Raw genomic sequence first — 23,942 nt, 5'->3', positions numbered from 1 at the left:
CGATGTGCACATATGAAGGCTGATACGGCACACACGAGGAGGTGGGTGGCCAACACCACGCCCGGCCGCCTTTGTCTCCCCAGTTGCGATGTTTACACACCGCACCAGGTACTCATTTGAGGCTGAGTCGACCTAGGAGAGGCCCAGAGCCAGTTCAGATATCGTCACTAATGTTGGCCGTGAGCGGGAATGCGAACTTGGGTCTCCGGTTTTGTAGCGCAGCGCGCTAACCACGACACTACCGCTCTTCACCGGTAAATACACGCGCACACACGCACCCGAAAACACGCATGGACACAAGGTAACGACTCGAAGGCACACCAACACGCATGCGCGTACACACACCAATGCGCACGAACCCAAGTGGAAACACCACGCACTCCGATTGCCAACGACATCTCTCAAACAAACGGGTGAATTGTGCACACAAAAGCGGGGGGGGGGGGTGGCCTCGTCGAGAGTGGCCAGGACAATTTTTTTTCCAACGATCCCGTTTGGGCAGACAAAGGCCAGCGGAGCAAGGAGGTATAATGGCTGCGGGATGATAAGCTTCGACGACCAGGACACGCGGTGCAGACGTGAGCAGCTTTCGGGATCGGACGGACGGAGCCTGTGGAGACCGACGGCTATGGAGGAAGTCACCCACTGACGGAGTTAAGTGCTCCGCGATCGGCGTTTGCCGCAGCAGGAGCCCCAAAAGTGCGCCGTGGTTATTTTCAGAATGATAGGAAAGGAGCTTCGCTGGTCGCGGGCTCGGACGGACGGTCCCTCCTCCGTGCCGTTCAGTGGACGATCCAGCAGCAGCCTCTCCCCTCTCCGTTGGTCACGGCAGACAATTGTCAGCCACCACCGCCGGCCCGCTCGGCTCCCTCAGTCACGCATGGCCAGTTGGGATATATATTTTTTTCTCTCCTTTTTTTCTGCTTTCTGAAGATGGAGAAAGCTCGAAAGTGCGTGCCGTGGAATCAACAAGGTTGAGAAGCACTGGGTCAGAGGAATCACCGGGGGCTCTCCGCGTCGTTTCATTCCCCGTGTTTGTGCCCCGTTATTGTGCTGAGTTGCCATGTGCACGGCCACGGTCTGGCAATATTTTTTGGCAGCGGTGCGAAGCGACACTGAGAAGGAGTGCGGGCGGACGAGTGCACGGAGAGGTGCGTGACGGTGTTCGCGAGTTCTACACAATGCCGATTTTGGAAACACGCTCTCTGACGTTTTATTTATATTTTTCAGTTGATTAATAATGCAACTTGTTGATCCGGAAAGTCCCATTGAGTCCACAGACTCCTATTCAGCAGAATCCTTACAATTGGGTGATGGAAGATGGATCGGATAATGATAACATTGGTGGTGGTGACAAACAAGATTGATGATGTATGTATGTTCAATTTCTTTTTGACCGTACGTAGCCAAGCGTGCTCATCTAAGATAAGGGGGAAGGACAACAAACTAAACACAAAAAGCAGTTCATGATGATGACAAAGGATGGATATGTTAAAATTACAATAACAATATTCACAATTATTTACGCAGGAAAGCCTCACCGAGCCACGAGATTTTTAAAGAGGCTCCTGCGTTTGGGATTTTTGGAAAACCTGGAGAAAAGCCAAACGAGGGGATAGCGCCAAAAGGTCCACGCAGATCGGTTCATGGTTTCCGAGATCCAGGAATAAGAAGGGTTAGGAGCGGCAACGTGTCTTGACTGAACGAGGATCAAAATGTTGATCTTCTTTCGCACCGTACGTAGAAAATCGAAGGTGCGGCGGGCGGTTGCACAACAAACTTAACACAAAGAAAAAACAGTTCTAAATAAATTAGTTTTTAATCTACAGATAGATTCATCACGCGTTACTCATCGGGGTGCCTTAAAGTGGCTGTGGAAAATTTGGCAGAACGATTGAGCACTCATTGCCATCTGCAACCCTCTCCGAGTGAAAATACTGTTTATCAGTGAGAGAGTGATTTGTGTATGAGAGGAAACCAGAGCACCCGGAGAAAACTCATTCGAGGACTCTTAAAGGTCCACCCACAGGTGGTGGTTTGAACCCACTTGCTCTACTGCCATATTCTAGCTACCTGACAGCACTGTGGGTTGTGAAGAGAGAGAGTCGCGAATCTCGACGCGATCCGCCAAGCCTCGCCTCCAAAGCGTTGGATCACAAGCGTTACAACAGCACTACCACCACAGCATGCCCTACAGACATTGCAAAGTCATCATCGGGGGTGTATTATAGCCCCGCGGCCTGCCTAATTAATACTGCGGCTGTATTCAACCGAATGAATGCAACGCCGTCCGCTTCACGATGGACATTGAAGATCCAGCGACGTTTATGATTTAAATATATATATGTGTTGTCCCCCATATGTGGTAAAGTTACGCACAAATGATCAACGCCCGGTAAAGCCGCACGGCAACGATTGCCGCCTGCCGTGACGCTACCGAAGACTCCAAAGGGCGTGTGAATGGTAGGTCCCTTGCGGGATTGCGAGAATACAACGCGAACCTATCATGTGGATGTGAAAGGAATACAAACTTTAAATCATTACGCGGGCAGCACGGAGATTCTGCGCTCATTATGGCCACGGGTGACACAAGTCGCCACCGCATCTCCTGCCGCTGCCGTTTATTTGTTTTACTTTGAGCGACACGCGAGGGAGGGGGGTGAAGGGGGGGGGGGTCGTGGCTGACCCCCCCCCCCCCGCGTGACCCCCATCGCAGATGAGAAACGACCCAGAGAAGGAGGAGGAGGAGTGCTCCTCGCGACTCTCAGTCGTGTCAATTATTTGCATGCGCTTACAAACCTCAAATGTTTGCCGTGGTGAAATTGAAACAGGCCATCCGCTTTACGGCTTCGGGTTTGAAGAGCATAATGAAATGAAACAAACAAAAAATAAAATGCATTATTAAACTCGGATCTCGAAAAAACAAAAAAAAATCCCCGTTGGCAGACGTGTATGTCAATGCGCCATGATAATAAGAACCCTGCAGGGAGCTCAACGATTCTGAAAAATGCCAAGACAGCTTCAATTACAACCTTGACTCTGCTCTTGGCTGCAAAGTCGTCAGCCTTGTTATTTATTTAGCGGCAGTTTTTTAAAAGGTTTTTTTTTAGACGAGTGATAACAACAACAAAAAGCCCAACTTGAGCGGAAAACACAAGTTCCAGATGTCTTCCCCCGCCCCCGTCCCCAGGTCCCACCGGTCATCTGTGAACAAAAAGAAAAGACGAGAAAATAAAAAAAAACTCAAGTCCCAGACGTCAGTTCTAACGCTGAGTTTCCAACATTATTGCCACGGGCCGACATAAAAAATAAAACCCCGCTCTTTCATTTCGAGTCTTGATCACCCTTGACACACACAGAGAGAGAGAAGCACGCAGGCGACAGTTGTAGAATACCAGACAACCCCCCCTCCCCCTTCGAGTTGTGGAACAACAAGGCAACTTCCTCCAGTCGCCATCGCAGCGCACGACTCGTGGATGAGACGAAGGGCCCCTTCCGTGCTGACGATGCAACGCTTCTCTGTTCCCCGGGGATGAGCGTGATGTGCTCCCGGGGAAATTCTACGGCGATCGCCTCTCCACACCGTCGATTGTCGTTGTCCCATCACTTTGTTATTGTTACGGAATGTTAAGTTCCCAAATCTGAAACAATTTACTCGCCCCTCCTGGTGCGATGTCAACAGGGATGAACACTTTCCAATTGACAGTAAAGGGTTGTTGGGTGAGATCGCGCAAACATATACATTTGTCGTGCACCCACCACCACCCGACACAGACAATTAGAAAGATTCGTCACGGACACAAAACGTGCCAAATGAGTTGTTACTTCAGCACACCGGTGTGTCGGAGAGTAAACCCAGGACATCGTATTAGTGCGATCTAACCGAAACCCCCCCCCCCTTTAATATGAATAATATTGGTCGCGAAAGCCCACGTGCTAAGTTTAACCTTCCAGCTGGGTCGCAGATAGGGGCCACCGTGACGAGTCGAGGTTGTGTGCTCTGATGTCCGACGTTTCCCTCCCTTGTCCTGGGAGCTTCTTCAATTTCTGTAGAATTTTAGTTTCTTGAAGAAGCTCCCCAGGACGTGGGAACGAAACGTCAGACATCACACGGAGCAGCACACGGTATCATCCGAAAACACACCGGGGAACGATCAGCCTATCGTTTATTTCTTTCCTATAAGGGGCAGTGGTAATGGTTAAAGGGTAGAGGTAATAATTCACGTGGTGAGTGTTTTTATTCATTTTATTATTGGTGTATGAGCACCACCACTGCCAACGCAGTCACTTTATTTTATTTTTGCGGTGGAGAGAGTGTATCTGCTTTGTTCAGCCCCGCGGCTTCAGCTCAGGATCGTGGAGTTGAAGACTCGATACATCAACAACGGGCTCGGTACATTAAAGCCCTGAGCCTGGAATCGACCCAAAGTGTGTGGGTTTTAATGCCGTGTTTCCACGGCAGTTAAAAAGGGTGCTGGGAGTCGTAGCGGCTCAGCTCCAGCACCCCGGGGCTTCTGGTCCCACGGTAGAGCAATAGCCGGATCAGCTGGGCCGGGCTGAAGCACGTGTGAAAAGTGTGGCTTTCGTAAGCGTGTTATTCACTTGTATGTATGTTGAACTTCTTTAAAACCATACTTAGCCAACCGTGCTTAATCAGAGGTGCGGGGGAAGGACAAGAAACTCAACTCAGCTCTTAAGAAGTTAGTTTTTAATCTAGATTTCAAAGTGCATTGCTCCACTGGTTTCTTCATATCTGAAGGAAGAGCGTTCCAGACGGCCACAGAGGCGCACACTGAAAGCGTGACGTTCGTCACGTGAACAAGGGTGCCATCTTAATCATGTTTCTCACACCGGTGTGTCGGAGACGAATCCACAATACACTTTAAAAGGTTATGGCGTTTCACTCGTAGTTGCAACATGCATCATCAGGCAGCTGCCAAAAAGCCTATGTATAAAATTTAATTATTTTGTTACCTGCTTGCATTCTGGCGGCAAGGGACTGACAGCCAATCTTCAAACTGGGCCCCGAGTCATTCCAAGAACCAGAGTGGACTGGCACAGTACCCTTTCCAAAGCACGTGGGAATGCGGCATGAAATTCGCATTTTGTAATCCAGTCAGCCTGGCAAATACATAATGAGCTTCAATACAGGCTTCACGGTAGCTGATTAGTCACACACACACACAGCCAGTCAGTGTTACACACACACACACACTTCGTGTACTTGGGAGCTTAAGAAAGAGATCCACAGGGAACATTTGATAAGAGATGATCTCTATTTGGTAAATGTCAGCTGGCCAGAGAATGAAGGTTGCTGAAAACACGAGCAAAGCAAGAACGAGGGGGCTGAGAAATCTTCCCACGGAGAGGGAGAGAGAGAGGGAGGAGAATACTCAGTCATCTCGCGAGGAGGTAAACTATAAACTATTTATTGCTATCAAGGCATTAAGTTCCAAGCAGATAACATTTTTACTCACTTACGATCATGCTGATTTAATACTTTTCCTTCACCCCCTGGCAGATGAAGATGGGACAAGAGGCATTTGTTGTTTCTGGTTAGCCTGCTGGGGCAAGTTGGCGATGCGGATGCCAATTTTGTCTCAAGCAACTTTAGACAAATGGACCTCATGGCGGGACCCCGGGGCCCATAAGGCTCCGGCTCTCGCGTAAACTGCGTTGCGACGTCGTTTTATGTCTGTTGAAGGCGAACGACACGGCGATCTATTCCTCTCGACAAGCTCTACACGATGCGCGAATTAAAGTTTATAAGTTTTGTTTCTTCTGCGCATTCGTCCTCGCTGCTGCTGCGCTTGGACGACGCGACAACAGAACGATCCGCGCCACGCGGGTCGCGGCGTTGATGTGCGCCGTGGGGACCGAGTCGTCAAAAGTAAATTAATTCATTACGATTTTGACTTCCGTGCAACCTTCTACGGACTGTGAGCGGCGAGTGCTGTTCACGAGCGCCTATCAAGGACAGCACGGTACACAGGGAAGGGAGGGGGATCAGTGTTGATTTTACACCGCACAAGGTATGAGGGTTGAGTCGACCCAGGAGAGGCATCGAGCCAGTTCAGATATCACTCGCGACTGATGTTCGGCACACCGTGGAGTGGAACCCAAGTAACCAGAGAGTTCGTAGCGCTGTGCGGTAACCACTGTGCCACCGTTACCTCCGTGGGATCGAAGCGCACAATCGTGCAAATGCACACATGAACTCCCACACACACACGTGTAAACACACATGCACGTTTGGACATACGTACACACAAGCGCATTTACACGAAGAGGCCCCCTTGGATGGCCATGCAGACCGCTAAAGCAGCCGAGCAGGCCAAAAGGGTAATGTGGTCAGGACGACGCCCGGCCGCCTTTGTCTTCCCCCTATTGCTGACGTTCACACTCCACACTAATCACAACACTCATTTAAGGCCGAATCAACATAGGGGAGGTGCAGGACCAGATTCATAGACTGCGTGTCACTAATGTCAGCTGTGGTCAGGAATCTGATCCAGTAAGGTAGATTCATAGCTCAGCGCGCAAACCACTGCAACAAAAACAAAGATCCTCCGTACAACCTTTAACAGATTGTTGGGGCAAGTGCTTTTAGCGAGGACCTATGAAGGCCGGCACACCGCCTTTGTCTCCCCAGTGGCGATATTTGCACACTACACCAGGTACTCATTTGAGGCTGAGTCAACCTAGGGGAGGCCCATGACCGTTTCAGATAATCGTCACCGGTGTTGGCCGTGAGCGGCAATCAAACTCGGGTCGCTGGGTTCGTCGCGAACCGCGCGAACCGCTACACCACCGCTCCCCACCATCACACACACAACGCATAAAACGAAGCATGTGGAATGTATGGCTTCCAGGCTTCTGCCCAGGCCATTATAAAATGAAAAATATAAACAACAGATTTTTACCGAGCCCTTGAAGGGGAACGCCATTTCTTTTCCTCCTCTCAATATCACACACAGCCAAGGGGTGAATCTGCCTCAATGTACTGTCCGCAGGCAAACCATTTCCAGCAAAGAGTTGCTCGCTTCTCAACAACTTCATTCAAGCGGGTCAATCCTATTTGTGTCCGGGTAATTGGAAAATATCACGCCTGGAATTGTATTCTGCATATATATATACATGCACACAGACATAGCTTGACAAGCAAATACCGCATGCTCACAGTTATTTTGTTTGCTGTTGTTGCTTGCTAACCTGCCCATACTGGACATTTGTGAAATAGCTCATCGGATTCTGATTTGAACGCAGCGTTTTAGACACGTGCGCGCTTGCATGCGCGAGTGAAGTTTTGTTATTTGAAAGTAAAGTTGTTGTTGTTGTTGTTGTGGTAAACTTAAGTGTCCGCTAATTCCCCCGGCTAATTTCTCATGATGGCGCCATACTGGGCGCCACGGTGGCTAGGAGATGCTAACTACCTCGCTCGGTATACAGGAGGTCGTGGGTTCGATTCCTCACCTTGTCGCCTGTGTATATGGAGTTTGCATGTTCTCCCCGTGGTCGCGTGCATTTTTCTCCGGGTCCTCCGGTTTTTCCCTCCACATTTAGAAACATGCGTTCGAAGAGTATTCGGCTGCTTTAAATTTCCACATGATGATAAGGAGCCGCCCATAAATGACGTCACGCGATTTTGGACAATTTTTGACCCCCCCCCCTCGTCACACGGCGTCACAAAAAGTCAGACCCCCCCTCAAATATGACGTCACAAAGCTCTGCCCCCCCCCCCCAAATAAAACATGCTTCAAATCGCTTTAAACTATTGTCATTGTAGTGCGTATTTAATGTGCCGCTGCACTCTGATGTTTTAGGGAATATCATTATTCAAAAAGTATATTTAATTAAGTAGAACGTGTTTTCCATATTTATTTAAATTTGCGCATTTTGATGTGACGTCACATTTCTCAACCCCCCCCCCCCCTTCGTCACACATCGTCACAAATGTTTGACCCCCCCAGGTGCGTGACGTCATTTATGGACGGCCCCTAAGCTCACTTTCGTTTAGCTCTCATTTTGTGACCAGGTCGCTTCTGAAAAATTAGCTGCGTATAGTTCACTGAGCCTCGCCTGGTGAAATAACAAAAATAGTTTCAGTTTAGCTTATAACGATCGTGTGATGGGGGCACCCGACGGAAATTAATGAGAGGAGGCCCGGGAATTAGCGCTGTGAGCTCTGACGCCGAACAGACTTCGAACAACGTACCCGCCCGCCCAGCCCATCTCAGACCGCTCACGATGATAATAGTCACGTGCCCAGGTGTTCAAGAGCCCTCGGCCACTGTGCGCTATGAGAAGCAGCCATCAGCAATTCTAAAGAAGTGCATCGCGGCCATTCTGGCTTAGGTCACCGTCAATGCGTTCTTCAGGAACTGCTGATGTTTTTTTTTGCATAACGCGCAAGAGCCCGAGTGCTTTTGTAGATATTTGCAGCCGTTGTTGGTTGAACCTTGTGGTGTTCCTGCCTGCACTGATACTCGCTTAATGATGTGGATTTCCTCATCATTTAGAATTCCGATTCATGCGCATACGGCCTTTTTGGCAATGCGCTGCTGGACAGGATGCCGCACGTGGCGACGGCGCATCAAAGTGCAAGGCAGCGGCGTGGCTACGGAGTGTGCAGGCGGTGCACCTGCACCAGAGCCCACGGGATGGAGGAGCCAGGACACGTGGAGAGAGAGAGAGGGGGGGGGGGGTAAATTGGACAGCGGGGGGTCCCATTTAATTCGTTGCACCAGGGGCTCATGCCAACCTGGTGCAGCGAATGAATGAATAATTACATGCCTACAGGCGATGATGTTAAGTGTATTTGTGTCTTGCGTGTACATTTTGCACGTGTTCGCGTGTGAGTTTGTTTTGTTTAGGCAACGCGCCATCTTGCTAAAACGCAACGAGTTGGCGCGGTGGGTATTTGGCACAGGTGTTGCATCTGTCAGTCATCGGAGTCAATCAACCCCGAACACCTGGGTCTGTCCCGTGACCTACTACGAGCAGCGAGCCTTTGGCACTTCACGTGACCTCAAAGGTCACCTAGCTTGGTACAAGCACTGTGGTGACCTCACTGTCAAAAGGGGTTGCCACCTTTTCCGGGAATTGGCATCTGTGTTCGGGCGGTATGAATTGATGTGTCCTGAGATCTGGAGGCGGTATCGCTGTGTTTAACTTTACAAGAGTAGAGCAACACAGTTTTAATAACAGCCCGAGTGCTGACTGAGAGATATATGCAGGTTTGGTCTGTGGGAATAGGGGCAACGCTAACCGTCACTTAGTGGTGAATAGCAGCTACTGCTATTTGTTGTATCCGTGTGTGTCTGTGTGTGTCTGTGGAGTGATGTGGTACAGGAGGACGTGGAGCTAAGTGGATTTGCCGATAACTGGTACCAGCGGTGTCAATATCGGCCTCTGTGGAGGAGGCTCGTGAAGGACGCTACTGGGCAGTTGGAGGCAGTCGCCCTCCAACAACAACGGAGGGCGGAGGAGCGACGCTCACAACATCGAGCGGAGCGCCGGGTGGGTAAAGCACAGCAAGTTGGCACAGTAGGGGGCACAGGTGGTGCATCAGCCAGTCATCTCGGTCATCTTAGTCAATCGACCCGTGGCACCTGGGTCTGCCCCGCGACCTCCTGCCAGCGGGCGTTCGACACTTCACGTGGCCTCAAGGTGCACATGGCCTGGCACAAGCGTCGTGGTGACGTCACCGCCACTTAGTGGCGAATGGCGGTTGTTGTTGTGTGTCTGGTAACGTCGCTACAGGGGAGACACGGGAGGTCGGGCGTGGTGGTGCTGGCCACCCACCCCCACGTGTGCCGTGCCGGCCTTCATAGGTGCTGGCTAACAGCACTTGCCCCAAAAGTCTGTGAAAGGCTGTGCGTGCCTGCGCGTGTGTGCGTGTGTGCGTGTGTGAGATAATTCAATTAGTCGTGGTGTCCCAATGTACATGTTACTATGAGGCGTCAGGTTAACATTAATCATTTTCAATTAAAAACGCCATTGATGGAATAATGCCGGACGCACACGACCCGCTTCTAGATGAAACGCAATCACTCTAACACAATTATATTCTGACAGCGAAAACGAGGAATCCGCGGCCACCGATGTGTATTGCGTGCATTATGTGGGCTCAACGCTTTAAAGAGAATTACGTGCGAGAAGGATTATTTGCTGCGTAATGCTCACGAACAATGATGATGATGATGAAGCTGGCGACTCGCACTGCCACCTAATAATGGGTGGCAGTGGCAGAGTCTTCAGACTTCATTACCCCATTCATCAAGGTGACCTTGTGCTTCTCGAGGGAGGCCCATGCCAAGCACGTTAAACGCTTTGAACAGGTCGAGTAACCCATATGACCATCGGGGGGCTTAATTTTGTCATGGAATATATTCCTGAGCCCCCTAATAATCTCCAAACTTCCATCGCCCCCCATCTCCCCATGGTATTGTTCAGCTGCAGCTGCAATCGGTGACGATATTTCGTGTAGTTGTCTATCGTGCTCGCTGCTCTAGCTCTCGAATCCCCCCTTGCAAACGAGGAGAGGCTGCGACGCCCAGCATCACTGCATCGATAACATTATGGCACCAACGTCAACAAATAATTGACGAAAATAAATTAGAAGGGGGGGCTCTAAGGGGAGGGGGTTGAGTTCCCTCCCGCTGAAGGCTCAAACCCTGCCCTTCCCCCCGCCCCCCCCCCCACTCCTAAATTCTACGGAGCGGAGAGGCGTACGTTTCAATATCGTGATTGTCATCACGTTCCGAGATGGATCTGGGCGGAAGAGATCGCGACATCGTCCTGGCGGAACGTCACTCGTCAACGACGGAGAATTCATCCCGACAATCGCCTCCCCACCCCGCGACTCGAGCGTGAGCAGCGTGGAATCCGATTTCTTATGGGAGGCGAGTCGTCGGTGCCTTTCTATATAAATATGCATCTTTTCCAATTTAGCGTCAAATGGATGTAAAAAAAAATTGGACTGTAATACAAAGCTCAATCATGGATCATTTCAGTGGAATGTGTTTCTGGGTCTGGCACATAGTTCCCATTCACTATCGCGCGGTGCTTAAATGCCGTCCTCAGACAATTTTTTTCCCCACGGTGCCCGCAGTGACATTTCGCGTGAGCTGTGCAAGCGTGCTGGGAAACCCACCGACACGGACGTCCATTGCGACACACCCGTGTGTATTTACACACGTGCCGCGCTGGTCCGCTCTTAAGTTTGCTCTAAAACAAAGGCGGCAGTCATAATAGTAATAAAAACAAAGAAAAAACGTCGTGGAAACCGCAAGGGTGGGGCGATCTCACCCTCGCCACACTTGAAACGACGATCCGAGGCAGCATTGCGATTCCAGAATTGATTCGAGATTGTTTCTCATAACGATGACAGCGCTGTATCGGTACAGAATGAATCCGCGATGGAACGAATACTATTCCTACAGCGCCTCTTACAGCTGCAGGAGGGGGGGGGGGTGTGGAGCGTTTACTTGCAACGCACACGAATCGTGAAACATCGACGCATAACACATCAAGAGGTTACGAGGAACCTCGCTATGGATGCGCCCGTGATTGAGGCCTCATCTCTGGCATCGCAACGTCGTCCTGCAACCTCGTCGCGGCGTCGGGCGCAGGACAGTGCGCAGGACAGAGTGCAGGACAGGGCGCAGGACAGGGCGCAGGACAGGGCGCAGGACAGAGTGCAGGACAGGGCGCAGGACAGGGCGCAGGACAGGGCGCAGGACAGAGTGCAGGACAGGGCGCAGGACAGGGCGCAGGACAGGGCGCAGGACAGAGTGCAGGACAGGGCGCAGGACAGGGCGCAGGACAGGGCGCAGGACAGAGTGCAGGACAGGGCGCAGGACAGAGTGCAGGACAGGGCGCAGGACAGGGCGCAGGACAGGGCGCAGGACAGAGCGCAGGACAGGGCGCAGGACAGAGTGCAGGACAGGGCGCAGGACAGAGTGCAGGACAGGGCGCAGGACAGAGTGCAGGACAGGGCGCAGGACAGAGTGCAGGACAGAGCGCAGGACAGGGCGCAGGACAGAGTGCAGGACAGGGCGCAGGACAGGGCGCAGGACAGGGCGCAGGACAGAGTGCAGGACAGAGTGCAGGACAGGGCGCAGGACAGGGCGCAGGACAGGGCGCAGGACAGAGTGCAGGACAGAGTGCAGGACAGAGCGCAGGACAGGGCGCAGGACAGGGCGCAGGACAGGGTGCAGGACAGAGTGCAGGACAGGGCGCAGGACAGGGCGCAGGACAGAGCGCAGGACAGAGCGCAGGACAGAGCGCAGGACAGCGCGCAGGACAGGGCGCAGGACAGGGCGCAGGACAGAGTGCAGGACAGAGTGCAGGACAGGGCGCAGGACAGAGTGCAGGACAGAGTGCAGGACAGGGCGCAGGACAGAGTGCAGGACAGGGCGCAGGACAGAGTGCAGGACAGAGTGCAGGACAGCGCGCAGGACAGGGCGCAGGACAGGGCGCAGGACAGAGTGCAGGACAGGGCGCAGGACAGAGTGCAGGACAGAGTGCAGGACAGGGCGCAGGACAGAGTGCAGGACAGAGTGCAGGACAGGGCGCAGGACAGAGTGCAGGACAGGGCGCAGGACAGGGCGCAGGACAGAGTGCAGGACAGAGTGCAGGACAGGGCGCAGGACAGGGCGCAGGACAGGGCGCAGGACAGGGCGCAGGACAGAGTGCAGGACAGCGCGCAGGACAGGGCGCAGGACAGGGCGCAGGACAGAGTGCAGGACAGCGCGCAGGACAGGGCGCAGGACAGGGCGCAGGACAGAGTGCAGGACAGAGCGCAGGACAGGGCGCAGGACAGGGCGCAGGACAGAGTGCAGGACAGAGTGCAGGACAGGGCGCAGGACAGGGTGCAGGACAGAGTGCAGGACAGAGCGCAGGACAGAGCGCAGGACAGAGTGCAGGACAGTGCGCAGGACAGGGCGCAGGACAGGGCGCAGGACAGAGTGCAGGACAGAGTGCAGGACAGGGTGCAGGACAGGGCGCAGGACAGAGTGCAGGACAGAGTGCAGGACAGGGCGCAGGACAGAGTGCAGGACAGGGCGCAGGACAGAGTGCAGGACAGAGTGCAGGACAGTGCGCAGGACAGGGCGCAGGACAGGGTGCAGGACAGGGCGCAGGACAGAGCGCAGGACAGGGCGCAGGACAGGGCGCAGGACAGGGCGCAGGACAGAGTGCAGGACAGAGTGCAGGACAGAGCGCAGGACAGGGCGCAGGACAGGGCGCAGGACAGAGTGCAGGACAGAGTGCAGGACAGGGCGCAGGACAGGGCGCAGGACAGAGTGCAGGACAGAGCACAGGACAGAGTGCAGGACAGCGCGCAGGACAGGGCGCAGGACAGGGCGCTGGACAGAGTGCAGGACAGAGTGCAGGACAGGGCGCAGGACAGGGCGCAGGACAGAGTGCAGGACAGAGCGCAGGACAGAGTGCAGGACATTGCGCAGGACAGGGCGCAGGACAGGGCGCAAGACAGAGTGCAGGACAGAGTGCAGGACAGGGCGCAGGACAGGGCGCAGGACAGAGTGCAGGACAGAGTGCAGGACAGGGCGCAGGACAGAGTGCAGGACATGGCGCAGGACAGAGTGCAGGACAGAGTGCAGGACAGCGCGTAGGACAGGGCGCAGGACAGAGTGCAGGACAGGGCGCAGGACAGAGTGCAGGACAGGGCGCAGGACAGAGTGCAGGACAGGGCGCAGGACAGAGTGCAGGACAGAGTGCAGGATAGCGCGCAGGACAGGGCGCAGGACAGGGCGCAGGACAGAGTGCAGGACAGAGTGCAGGACAGAGTGCAGGACAAGGCGCAGGACAGAGTGCAGGACAGGGCGCAGGACAGGGCGCAGGACAGAGTGCAGGACAGAGTGCAGGACAGGGCGCAGGACAGAGTGCAGGACAGGGCGCAGGACAGAGCGCAGGACAGGGCGCAGGACAAGGCGCAGGACAGGGCGCAGGACAGAGCGCAGGACAGTGCGCAGGACAGGGCGCAGGACAGGGCGCAGGACAGAGTGCAGGACAGAGCGCAGGACAGGGCGCAGGACAGGGCGCAGGACAGAGTGCAGGACAGAGTGCAGGACAGGGCGCAGGACAGGGTGCAGGACAGAGTGCAGGACAGAGCGCAGGACAGAGTGCAGGACAGTGCGCAGGACAGGGCGCAGGACAGGGCGCAGGACAGAGTGCAGGACAGAGTGCAGGACAGGGCGCAGGACAGGGCGCAGGACAGAGTGCAGGACAGAGTGCAGGACAGGGCGCAGGACAGAGTGCAGGACAGGGCGCAGGACAGAGTGCAGGACAGAGTGCAGGACAGTGCGCAGGACAGGGCGCAGGACAGAGTGCAGGACAGGGCGCAGGACAGAGTGCAGGACAGGGCGCAGGACAGGGCGCAGGACAGAGCGCAGGACAGAGTGCAGGACAGAGCGCAGGACAGGGCGCAGGACAGGGCGCAGGACAGAGTGCAGGACAGAGTGCAGGACAGGGCGCAGGACAGGGCGCAGGACAGAGTGCAGGACAGAGCACAGGACAGAGTGCAGGACAGCGCGCAGGACAGGGCGCAGGACAGGGCGCTGGACAGAGTGCAGGACAGAGTGCAGGACAGGGCGCAGGACAGGGCGCAGGACAGAGTGCAGGACAGAGCGCAGGACAGAGTGCAGGACAGCGCGCAGGACAGGGCGCAGGACAGAGTGCAGGACAGAGTGCAGGACAGGGCGCAGGACAGGGCGCAGGACAGAGTGCAGGACAGAGTGCAGGACAGGGCGCAGGACAGAGTGCAGGACATGGCGCAGGACAGAGTGCAGGACAGAGTGCAGGACAGTGCGTAGGACAGGGCGCAGGACAGAGTGCAGGACAGGGCGCAGGACAGAGTTCAGGACAGGGCGCAGGACAGGCCGCAGGACAGGGTGCAGGACAGAGTGCAGGACAGAGTGCAGGACAGAGCGCAGGACAGGGCGCAGGACAGGGCGCAGGACAGAGTGCAGGACAGAGTGCAGGACAGGGCGCAGGACAGGGCGCAGGACAGAGTGCAGGACAGAGCACAGGACAGAGTGCAGGACAGTGCGCAGGACAGGGCGCAGGACAGGGCGCAGGACAGAGTGCAGGACAGAGTGCAGGACAGGGCGCAGGACAGGGCGCAGGACAGAGTGCAGGACAGAGTGCAGGACAGGGCGCAGGACAGAGTGCAGGACAGGGCGCAGGACAGAGTGCAGGACAGAGTGCAGGACAGGGCGCAGGACAGAGTGCAGGACAGGGCGCAGGACAGAGTGCAGGACAGGGCGCAGGACAGGGCGCAGGACAGAGTGCAGGACAGAGTGCAGGACAGGGCGCAGGACAGAGTGCAGGACAGGGCGCAGGACAGAGTGCAGGACAGGGCGCAGGACAGGGTGCAGGACAGGGCGCAGGACAGAGTGCAGGACAGAGTGCAGGACAGCGCGCAGGACAGGGCGCAGGACAGGGCGCAGGACAGAGTGCAGGACAGTGCGCAGGACAGGGCGCAGGACAGGGCGCAGGACAGAGTGCAGGACAGTGCGCAGGACAGGGCGCAGGACAGGGCGCAGGACAGGGCGCAGGACAGCGCGCAGGACAGCGCGCAGGACAGAGTACAGGACAGGGCTTGCCTGGCGCTGTGGACGTGGCCTCGCAGTGAAACATCGTCCAGAAACCGGCCAACACTCAATGGGGAAGCGGATACATCGACAATCAGGTTCAACCGCGCCGGCTCTCTGCGACTCAGCAGTGAGTGGAGTCTGCGTGACCCTGCACAGGGGTGAGGTCCGAACGCATCAAAGAGGTCGACTCAGCAGTGTTATAACGAATGCCGCAGCAGCAGCATTATTGGCCTCTGAAGTCGACTAATATAGACAGCCGCTACATCTTGGCCGGCATCGCAACCCCCCGACGCCAGATAAGTGGTGGCCAGCTGCGAAGGACGCTCACGCCGTGCCTTGGGGTTGTGGTATGCCAGTAGAATCAAGTGATGTACCTGCTGCCATGGAGACTCAAAGAGTGTAAGAGTTTTACCACCACCACCACCACCACGGAAAGCATCCCATCTCATCTCTGGAGAGCGTGTGGTTCCAACTGTGAAACTCACGACTGAGAGTGTGGCGATTCCGAACTGGGGAGGGTTTATGTCCAGTTCGGCGTCTGCACATTTTCATTATTTTAGAATGCGTCTGTCAGTGAACTTGGGGTTAGGCGTGCACACAACGATGACGTGATTCCCTTTTTTTTAAATTCTCCAACAACTCGAAACCTACGCTACAAGAGAACGCCATTCTCAGCTCTCAGGGCACGCGTGCCAGTATCGCTCCCCTCTGAAACTGGCTCCACTATCGCCCCTGGTCGTCATAGTGAACGTACAAACAAGTTGTTCCCCGCCAAAATACGATCGCCCATTTTACAGTCCCCTATTTCTAGATTTGAAGCTTTCGTGACTGCAAGGAATCATCTTCTTAGGTTTTTTCGGTAAAGTCACGTAGGTAAAACATCAAAATGAATGAAAATAAAATAAAATAAAATAAAAAATCACGACGTTTCGGAGGCAACACAAGTCTCCGTCATCAGGTGGGACCGTCACAGCCAGATTAGCTGCAGCTAATCTGGCTGTGACGGAGACTTGTGTGGAGACTTGTGTTGCCTCCGAAACGTCGTGATTTTTTATTTTATTTTATTTTATTTTCATTCATTTTGATGTTTTACCTACGTGACTTTACCGAAAAAACCTAAGAAGAAGTCCCCTATTTATCCACTGTGTGCTGTTAGAATACAGCACTATCATTAACAGCAATAACCACTGTTAACATCAACTATATTCTTGGTTCTTTCGGTAAAGTCACGTAGAAGGGAAAAAATAAAATAATAAAAATTAAACAATAACATTCTCACGACGTTTCGATTGCAGCGCAAGCAATCATCATCAGATGTGAAAACCGACACTTTTTTCAGAAAAAATCTTGCTGTGGTTTTCACACCTGATGATGATTGCTTGTGTTGCAATCGAAACGTCGTGAGAACTTTATTGTTTATTTTTATTATTTTATTATTTCCCTTCTACGTGACTTTACCAAAAGAACCAAGAATATGAATCCCTGCAGTCACGAAAGCTGTATTTCGAAATCGTTCACTATGTTAACTCGAGCGACATCATCTCCGGCTGCTGCTGCAAAGAAGATGAGACCACAAGTAGCGGAGACTGGGAGCAGCAGAGACTTCCTCCATCAGGGTCGGCAGAACCGAAGTAAAAATCTGTACGATGCCTTCAACCGCTACCGTAGGAGAGAGGGGAGGGTGTCAGCTGCTGCAGGGAAAACCCCAGGAGGAGGGAGGTGGCCGGGAGATGGGAAATATCTCGACTGGGGCCACAAAACGTGCGCTGCGTCTGTGGCAAGAAAGCGTGCCGATGCCTCCCTCGCTCATCCACTCCGGCGTCGTCTGTCGGAGGAGCAGCACAACGACTGACGATTTACGCACCGCCACCACTGACGACTGGTGACGGGGCTTCATGCGTGTTGGACTTCTTTCGCACCGTGCATAGCCAACCGCGCTCGGCGATCCGACGAAGTTGCTCCGATGAATCTGTCGCGACCCTGCGATTTTTCATTTGAATTAAAGGTTATTTGGAGAAATCAACAACAGGAAGGACACGTGTGTGTGTATATGTCCTTTCCAAAAAAAATCGTAATCTCACTTGCACACAGTCCTTTGAGTTTTGTAAAATAAATACGTTTAGGTTGCAGCGATGAAGCATTCAAGTCTAAATCGGCTACGCGCGGCGATTCTATTGATGTAGCAAACGATTTGGTGATGCTGCCGCTGCATTGACAGTGGTGCACAACAACAAGAAGCAACAACACACACAAGAAACTCCACACATTGCGTGACAACACTGTGTGGTGACCTTAGAAGGAAACAAACACCAGCACAGGTGACGTTCTGGGGCAATGTCCATTCTTCACAGTGCATAACAATGAGCACAAGGGAGATTGCCTATCCCCCAAAAACAGACAGCCACAACCAGGGCACGACATCAGCCGTGGCAGTTCGGGCAGCGGACAATCATTTGACTTATTGGAATAAGAGCGGAACAGGTGGTCATTTGAATCCATCACCTTATTCTCCCCAGCTTGTTATTAATGGAAAAAAACCCGTTTCATCCTATATCACTGAGCAGGCCTTTCACGCGAGCGAAATGTATGACGGCTTACGTAAAGTGGCTCGACTGGGATTATGGCGGCATAACCGCCGAGTGAAAAGGTTGCATTGACATGGGGTGCCGAATTAAAGTTCTCCTGCCCTGCAGAGGTGGAGATTGCTTTTCGTGTGTCGGCTTTTCCACGTTGGCATAAGTTCAGAGTTGCGGGTAGTATGACGGAGCTACGGTTGGCAGGTTGGCATCTATAGCCGATATAAATCCAACATTAACATTATACCATTGTAAAAAAAAAAACACTGCGTCGTGTTAAGTCGACACGAAGGATGGTGTGAGTACAAAAGGTCAATTGGTGTGAAAAAACATTGAGAGCAAGCGTGTTGTCTGTCCTCCTTTACATTGAGACAGAGGCGAACTGCTGTATGTTGTAACTTCTGGATCGTTGTCCGTCCTGGCCACCCTCCCACCACAGACTCCGACTACAAAATTATTCCCAGGCTTCTTCCTCCTGCGAGCCTGCAAATTTGGCACGGAAGTGCAATTATGAGAGCTTGTTGGCAGAATTTCACCGCTGCAAAGTATGGATTTCTGTTCTTTTAAAGTTGACAATTGTTGGCAAGTCAGCTTCTGGTTAAACTTAATTTGAAGGACGGAAATGCTTTGTAAAAGCTTTTCTTTCCCTTTGCTCGTCTCGTCACTGCGGCAAACTTTTCTCGAACGTTTCACACCGCGTGTGTCACCACTGCGCACGCTAAACAAGGCCATTCATTTGGGGTGACTGCAAAAGTTTGTCGCCAAACATGTTTCTTCCTCGTCATACATTTCACCGCGGGAGGCGTCAAATCAAATCATCTCCGCTACTCTTGACGCAATTATATCTGTCCCAACCACGCCAGTGTAGTGGTGGCTCTTCAACAACATTGGCCATACAAAGAGGAATAAAAGGGGCTGCAGGATCTGAAAAAAGAAAAATGTAAACTGTGAAAAACTAAACTATTTTTTATGTGATCAGGTAAGGCCCACTGAGCTATGTAGCTCTTTTTCAGAAGCGACCTGGCCACAAACGAGAGCTCAACGAAGTAGCTCATGACGTGGAAATTATGAAGCAGCCAAAGATTCTAAACGCGTGATGTTGATTCTAATATATATTTTGTGCCCTGAACTGAATTCAGGGCACATATATATTTTAAAAAGTTCACTTTTGGCTCATGACCAAAACAGCGTGACAAGGGAACGAAACGTACATTGCTGTAAGAAACCCAATCATTATTAACAAGGAGGCGAATTCAATTACGGCAGCAAAATCGTGGAATAAGAGTGACTCGTGAGATTAACGGCTAAACCTGCGTGCCCAATGCGCCGGGGCTCCTGGTGGCGGCGGAGGGCATCAAGAGAGAGAGAGAGAGGAGACAGAGACAAAGGGCCTTCCCATCCCACCACGACCCGGTACAAACGGCAACGTGCCGGAGAAACGGAAACTTTGTAGTAGGCAACATTAATTACGTGGGAACAAACATGAATAATGAATTAACCTTGAACCGAACATTAATTGCACTTCTGTGCCGAAGAGTGGATTAATTAAACTGTCTCCCGGTGTAAAATGATGTTGAATGAGATGTGCTCGCTCGCTGGGTGCCCCTTTCGGCAGGGGGAAATGTGAGCGGCGATGATGATGGATTGCCATGGAGATGACGGCAAGTGGAGGAGATGTGCGACCGGGTGGAAATTCGAACAGACAATGATGATGGTGATGACACTGCTGCTGCTGCGGCATGTGACGCTGCTGCTGCTGATGATGATGATGAAGCTAAAATAAACTGGGATATGATGACAGTTTTGTTGATGCTGATAAGGAAGCCAATGTAAATGATGATATTTGATGATGCAAAAATAAATAATCGCTGATGATGAAGATGCGAATGATGATGATCGTGATGCTGCTGCTGCTGATGATGGTTGGAAATGTTGTTGCTATCAATGACTTAACGAACAAAGCCTATTTAATGATGTCTGTAACAATTTAGTCAGATTGACCCAGATGATGATTCTGAAAATGGATGTGATGATGTAAATAATAATGGCGAAAGATGGATGGTGATGATGATGATGAAATACGGAGGCCATCATGAACACCATCATCATTCTCGCTAAACTTCTTGCAAAGGTGATAAATGCATCATGTTATTGTTGATTAATGTCTGACTTCTACATCGTACATCACGAACAATAAAATATAATGCCGCATACTAATTACCATAGTAGACAGAAAACACACATTTTCATGATTAACCTCTATCAAGACTATGCAGCACAATGCAACGCACACAGAGTTTGTGGGAGAATTGTTTAGAAATAGCGATGGCAATATTGGTGGAAATGAATATAGATTACATGGAAATCATTACCTAAGTATCCCTGGCTATGAAATACGTTATTGTTGCCGAGACATAGTCAAGGATATTCCACAATAATAAGAGCCACAATGATAAATAAAGCCACAATAAGAAAAACGAAATTAACATCCAAAGAAAAACTGGAATTACAATTCTGCGAATGGTGTGTGTATGCGCGTGTGTCTTTTTAGAATTTTCATTTCAGATTGTGTCACAAGAATCAGAAAGGGGATTATTAAATTAAATAAAGAACAACAGTAATAATAATAAAATGTTTATTATTCACAACACAAGAACCCAACCTCGTTCTCAGGAGGACGCCTGTGCTGGGCTGCTGGACCAACTCTACGAGTGAGTGAACCCGTGCAAGAAGGAAACTGCAGTGCCAAAAGACAACCAACCTCGCATGAGAGGAGTTGACAATCAGCCCTGCCATGTGTGTATGTTGAACTTCCTTCGCACCGTACGTAGCCAACCGTGCGGGGGGGGGGGCGACAACAAACTACACTTCACAGCCCTATTGGCTCATTACCTGGAACACCTGGCAAGGTTGGTCACCCGTCCACGTACTAAACCAGCCTCCACACACAGGCGTAGCTTCTGAGATCTGACAAGAACAAATGCACTTAACCGGACGGCTGTGGCTGTGCACGTGGCTGCCTGTAACCTGACACTGTGAAGGCAGCAGCGAGGGTCGGTGGATCACGCCAATGTTGTGAATCTCCGTTTCCGTGGGCGTCGAGGAGGCGCCATAGCCCCGGCGGTTCCGTCTGTATGGGATCGAGTGTTTCCCCCTCACGCGCGTGAAGTTGTTTTCTTTTTTCCGAATGCTCCAGATTATTATACAGAGGGCCGCAAAGCTTGGGCAATGTTTTGGCACCGGCCCATCGCGTGGCTGCCTTCCCGCTTGTCTACGTTTTCTCGCAGCCTTTAACCCTGATGCGAGCCTTAAAAAAAAGAATTGGATCACATGGGTGCACAGTGACATCCGGAGCAAAATGGATAAACAGTAAGGGCAATGTTCTAAATGAAAGGTGCAATCGCTCTTAATTTCACGGGTGACAATTAGACGCGGTGCATTTAATTAACGTTGCCTCGTGCGTAAATGTGTCGTCGTTTCTGCTTTCACGGCACCGTTGATCGCTTCGGCGGGTTTTTTTCTTCTTCTCGAAACGATGAAAGAAAAAAAATAATGAACATCGTATAATTACTCAATAAATACTGAGCGCGTTTGCATGAAGATATACTCGGTGGAAAATTCGGCAGCGGACACGTTATGAATGGCTCTACGATGGAAGCAAGCTCATTTTACACCAGGAGGAGTTGGGGAGGGGTGGTGGTGGTGGTGGTGGGGGAATACGAGGCCGTTCGAGGACAACTTTGCGAGGCAGAGCCGGTGAGGTCACTGCTCCACTCTCTCACAGAAAAAAAAAATCTCAAACGCCCAGAAACATCTCAAGGGCCTGGTTATTTTAAAGTTTGATGGAATGGATAAAAATGGGAAAAAGTACAGCTCGGTGGCTTTATTATACTGCTACTACTACGACTACTACTACTACACACACGAGTGCTTTATTTAAACCTCCACGATAATACCATGTTATTCACCGTCACTGAGCCTATCATAGCGATATCGGAAAGTCGCTTTGTAGCGAAGGTAACTGACGGATCTCGACAAGGTATATATTTATTTTATCATTACAATAAGTAATGCTGCTACGTATGTTAAAACATTGTTAGATGTTGAATTTTAATTGTTGAAGAACCCGGTTTAATCGTGGACAGTTAAATCCCAGATGTGGAACCGAGAATCCCATTCAGTTTCGACCATCCCAGTGCTCTGACCCCTAAGCTACCCCAGCCAGCTCATAATGGATTAAATATATAAATAAATACCCCCCTTCCTTGCCGTGTTAGCTGCGAATGGAATAAGGCAATTAAGGCGTCCAGCAATCGCTGTAATTCTTTCAAGTAAAAATGTAACCGTGGACACGTGATGACAGCTGCCATAATTTGCCTGAGCGGGGGGATGGTGAGGGGGGGAGGGCCCCCTCTGAGCTACTTTGGTGGTTGCCGAACGTCGGTCGGTTCTTCCTGGAAATCCACCGAGGTCACGCGATCAGCGAAAACTACGGCGGGGAGAATTCGACGGCCGCACCGTAAGAGTGACGGGACAGGTTTGCAGGGTGGGATTGTCTCATCGCGTGCGCGCCGGTGCAGATTTGACAGAATTCGCTACGGGAGCGAGGAAGCTGCTCCCTCCGATTGCTTTCCAGCGCCACCGCTAGCGGAGGGGCCTCCGATGGAGGGGGCTTAAGAGGGCCCCCTCAAGACGGCAATTATGGCCCCACTCTTTCCACGCCGATTGGACATATTGGAAGTGCGCACATTTTACACCACCACACGTACCCTGCCGATTGACGAGCTGTCGCGTAACCCCACTCATGCTGCTGGGAAGAAATTTGCACCCGTTGTTTTCAACTTGCCAGGCTGGGAGACTGAACTTGCGGACCTCTGCATTGGAAGTCCAGGGTGCTATCCATTGCACAGCGGCAGCATTGAATCCCTCTGACAGGATATAATTTCACGGGATATCTTCAGATGAAACGAACTGGCTGAGGCTAATGAGGCCTTGATGTGGCCTCAGGTGTCCTATACGGTGTAATGAGCTGTTACTAAACTGCTAATTATATCACTGGGGAACAGTGGGAAAATTAAATATGATTTTCTAAAACCAGATTGTGTGGGAGAGTACATCCTTTAGTTTGCTAATGTAAAAAAAGCAACTTCCACATGCAAACAGAGCGAAAGAACTGAGATTTGTTGAGATTATGAGAGACTTCAAATTCGCCAGTCTGTGAAGCAATCCCCATTAACGCTGCATCGACTTATGTAATTGCCTCCGTCAAGCGTTGAATGAGGGCAGATTATAATTGGACGGTACAGGCACCTGGGGCAATCGTGGACTACGTGTGATCCCGTGATCTTTGCTCTGTGGTTTCTCAAACTTTTTTTGGGGCCCACGGACCACTCAGCTCCCAACCTCTGGTGACAAAACGCATTCACTTCTCTCTCTAAATACCAGTCATACTAAAGTATTCATATTAATAGAAATACATATTTGTAAACGCAGCTATACGCTATTTTTATTAGGGGGGGGGGACATTTAGATTTTAGGGTGAGGATAGTTTAACCATGGTAGCACACAGAACTTAACTGCTAATTTAATGATCATATGTAAAATATGAATGTCCGGAAACAAACGGTATATATGATCCACGTTGCCATCATTGTCCGGATCATTTGCATCACAGCCACTGCGGACCACCTGGAGGACCGTCGTGAACCCACAAGCACCGGGCGACGTAGACAAACAGAATAACCCC

The sequence above is a fragment of the Lampetra fluviatilis genome, chromosome 13, assembly GCF_964198595.1.
Source record: "Lampetra fluviatilis chromosome 13, kcLamFluv1.1, whole genome shotgun sequence".
NCBI lineage: Eukaryota > Metazoa > Chordata > Hyperoartia > Petromyzontiformes > Petromyzontidae > Lampetra > Lampetra fluviatilis.
Note: the sequence above shows the minus strand (reverse complement) of the source record.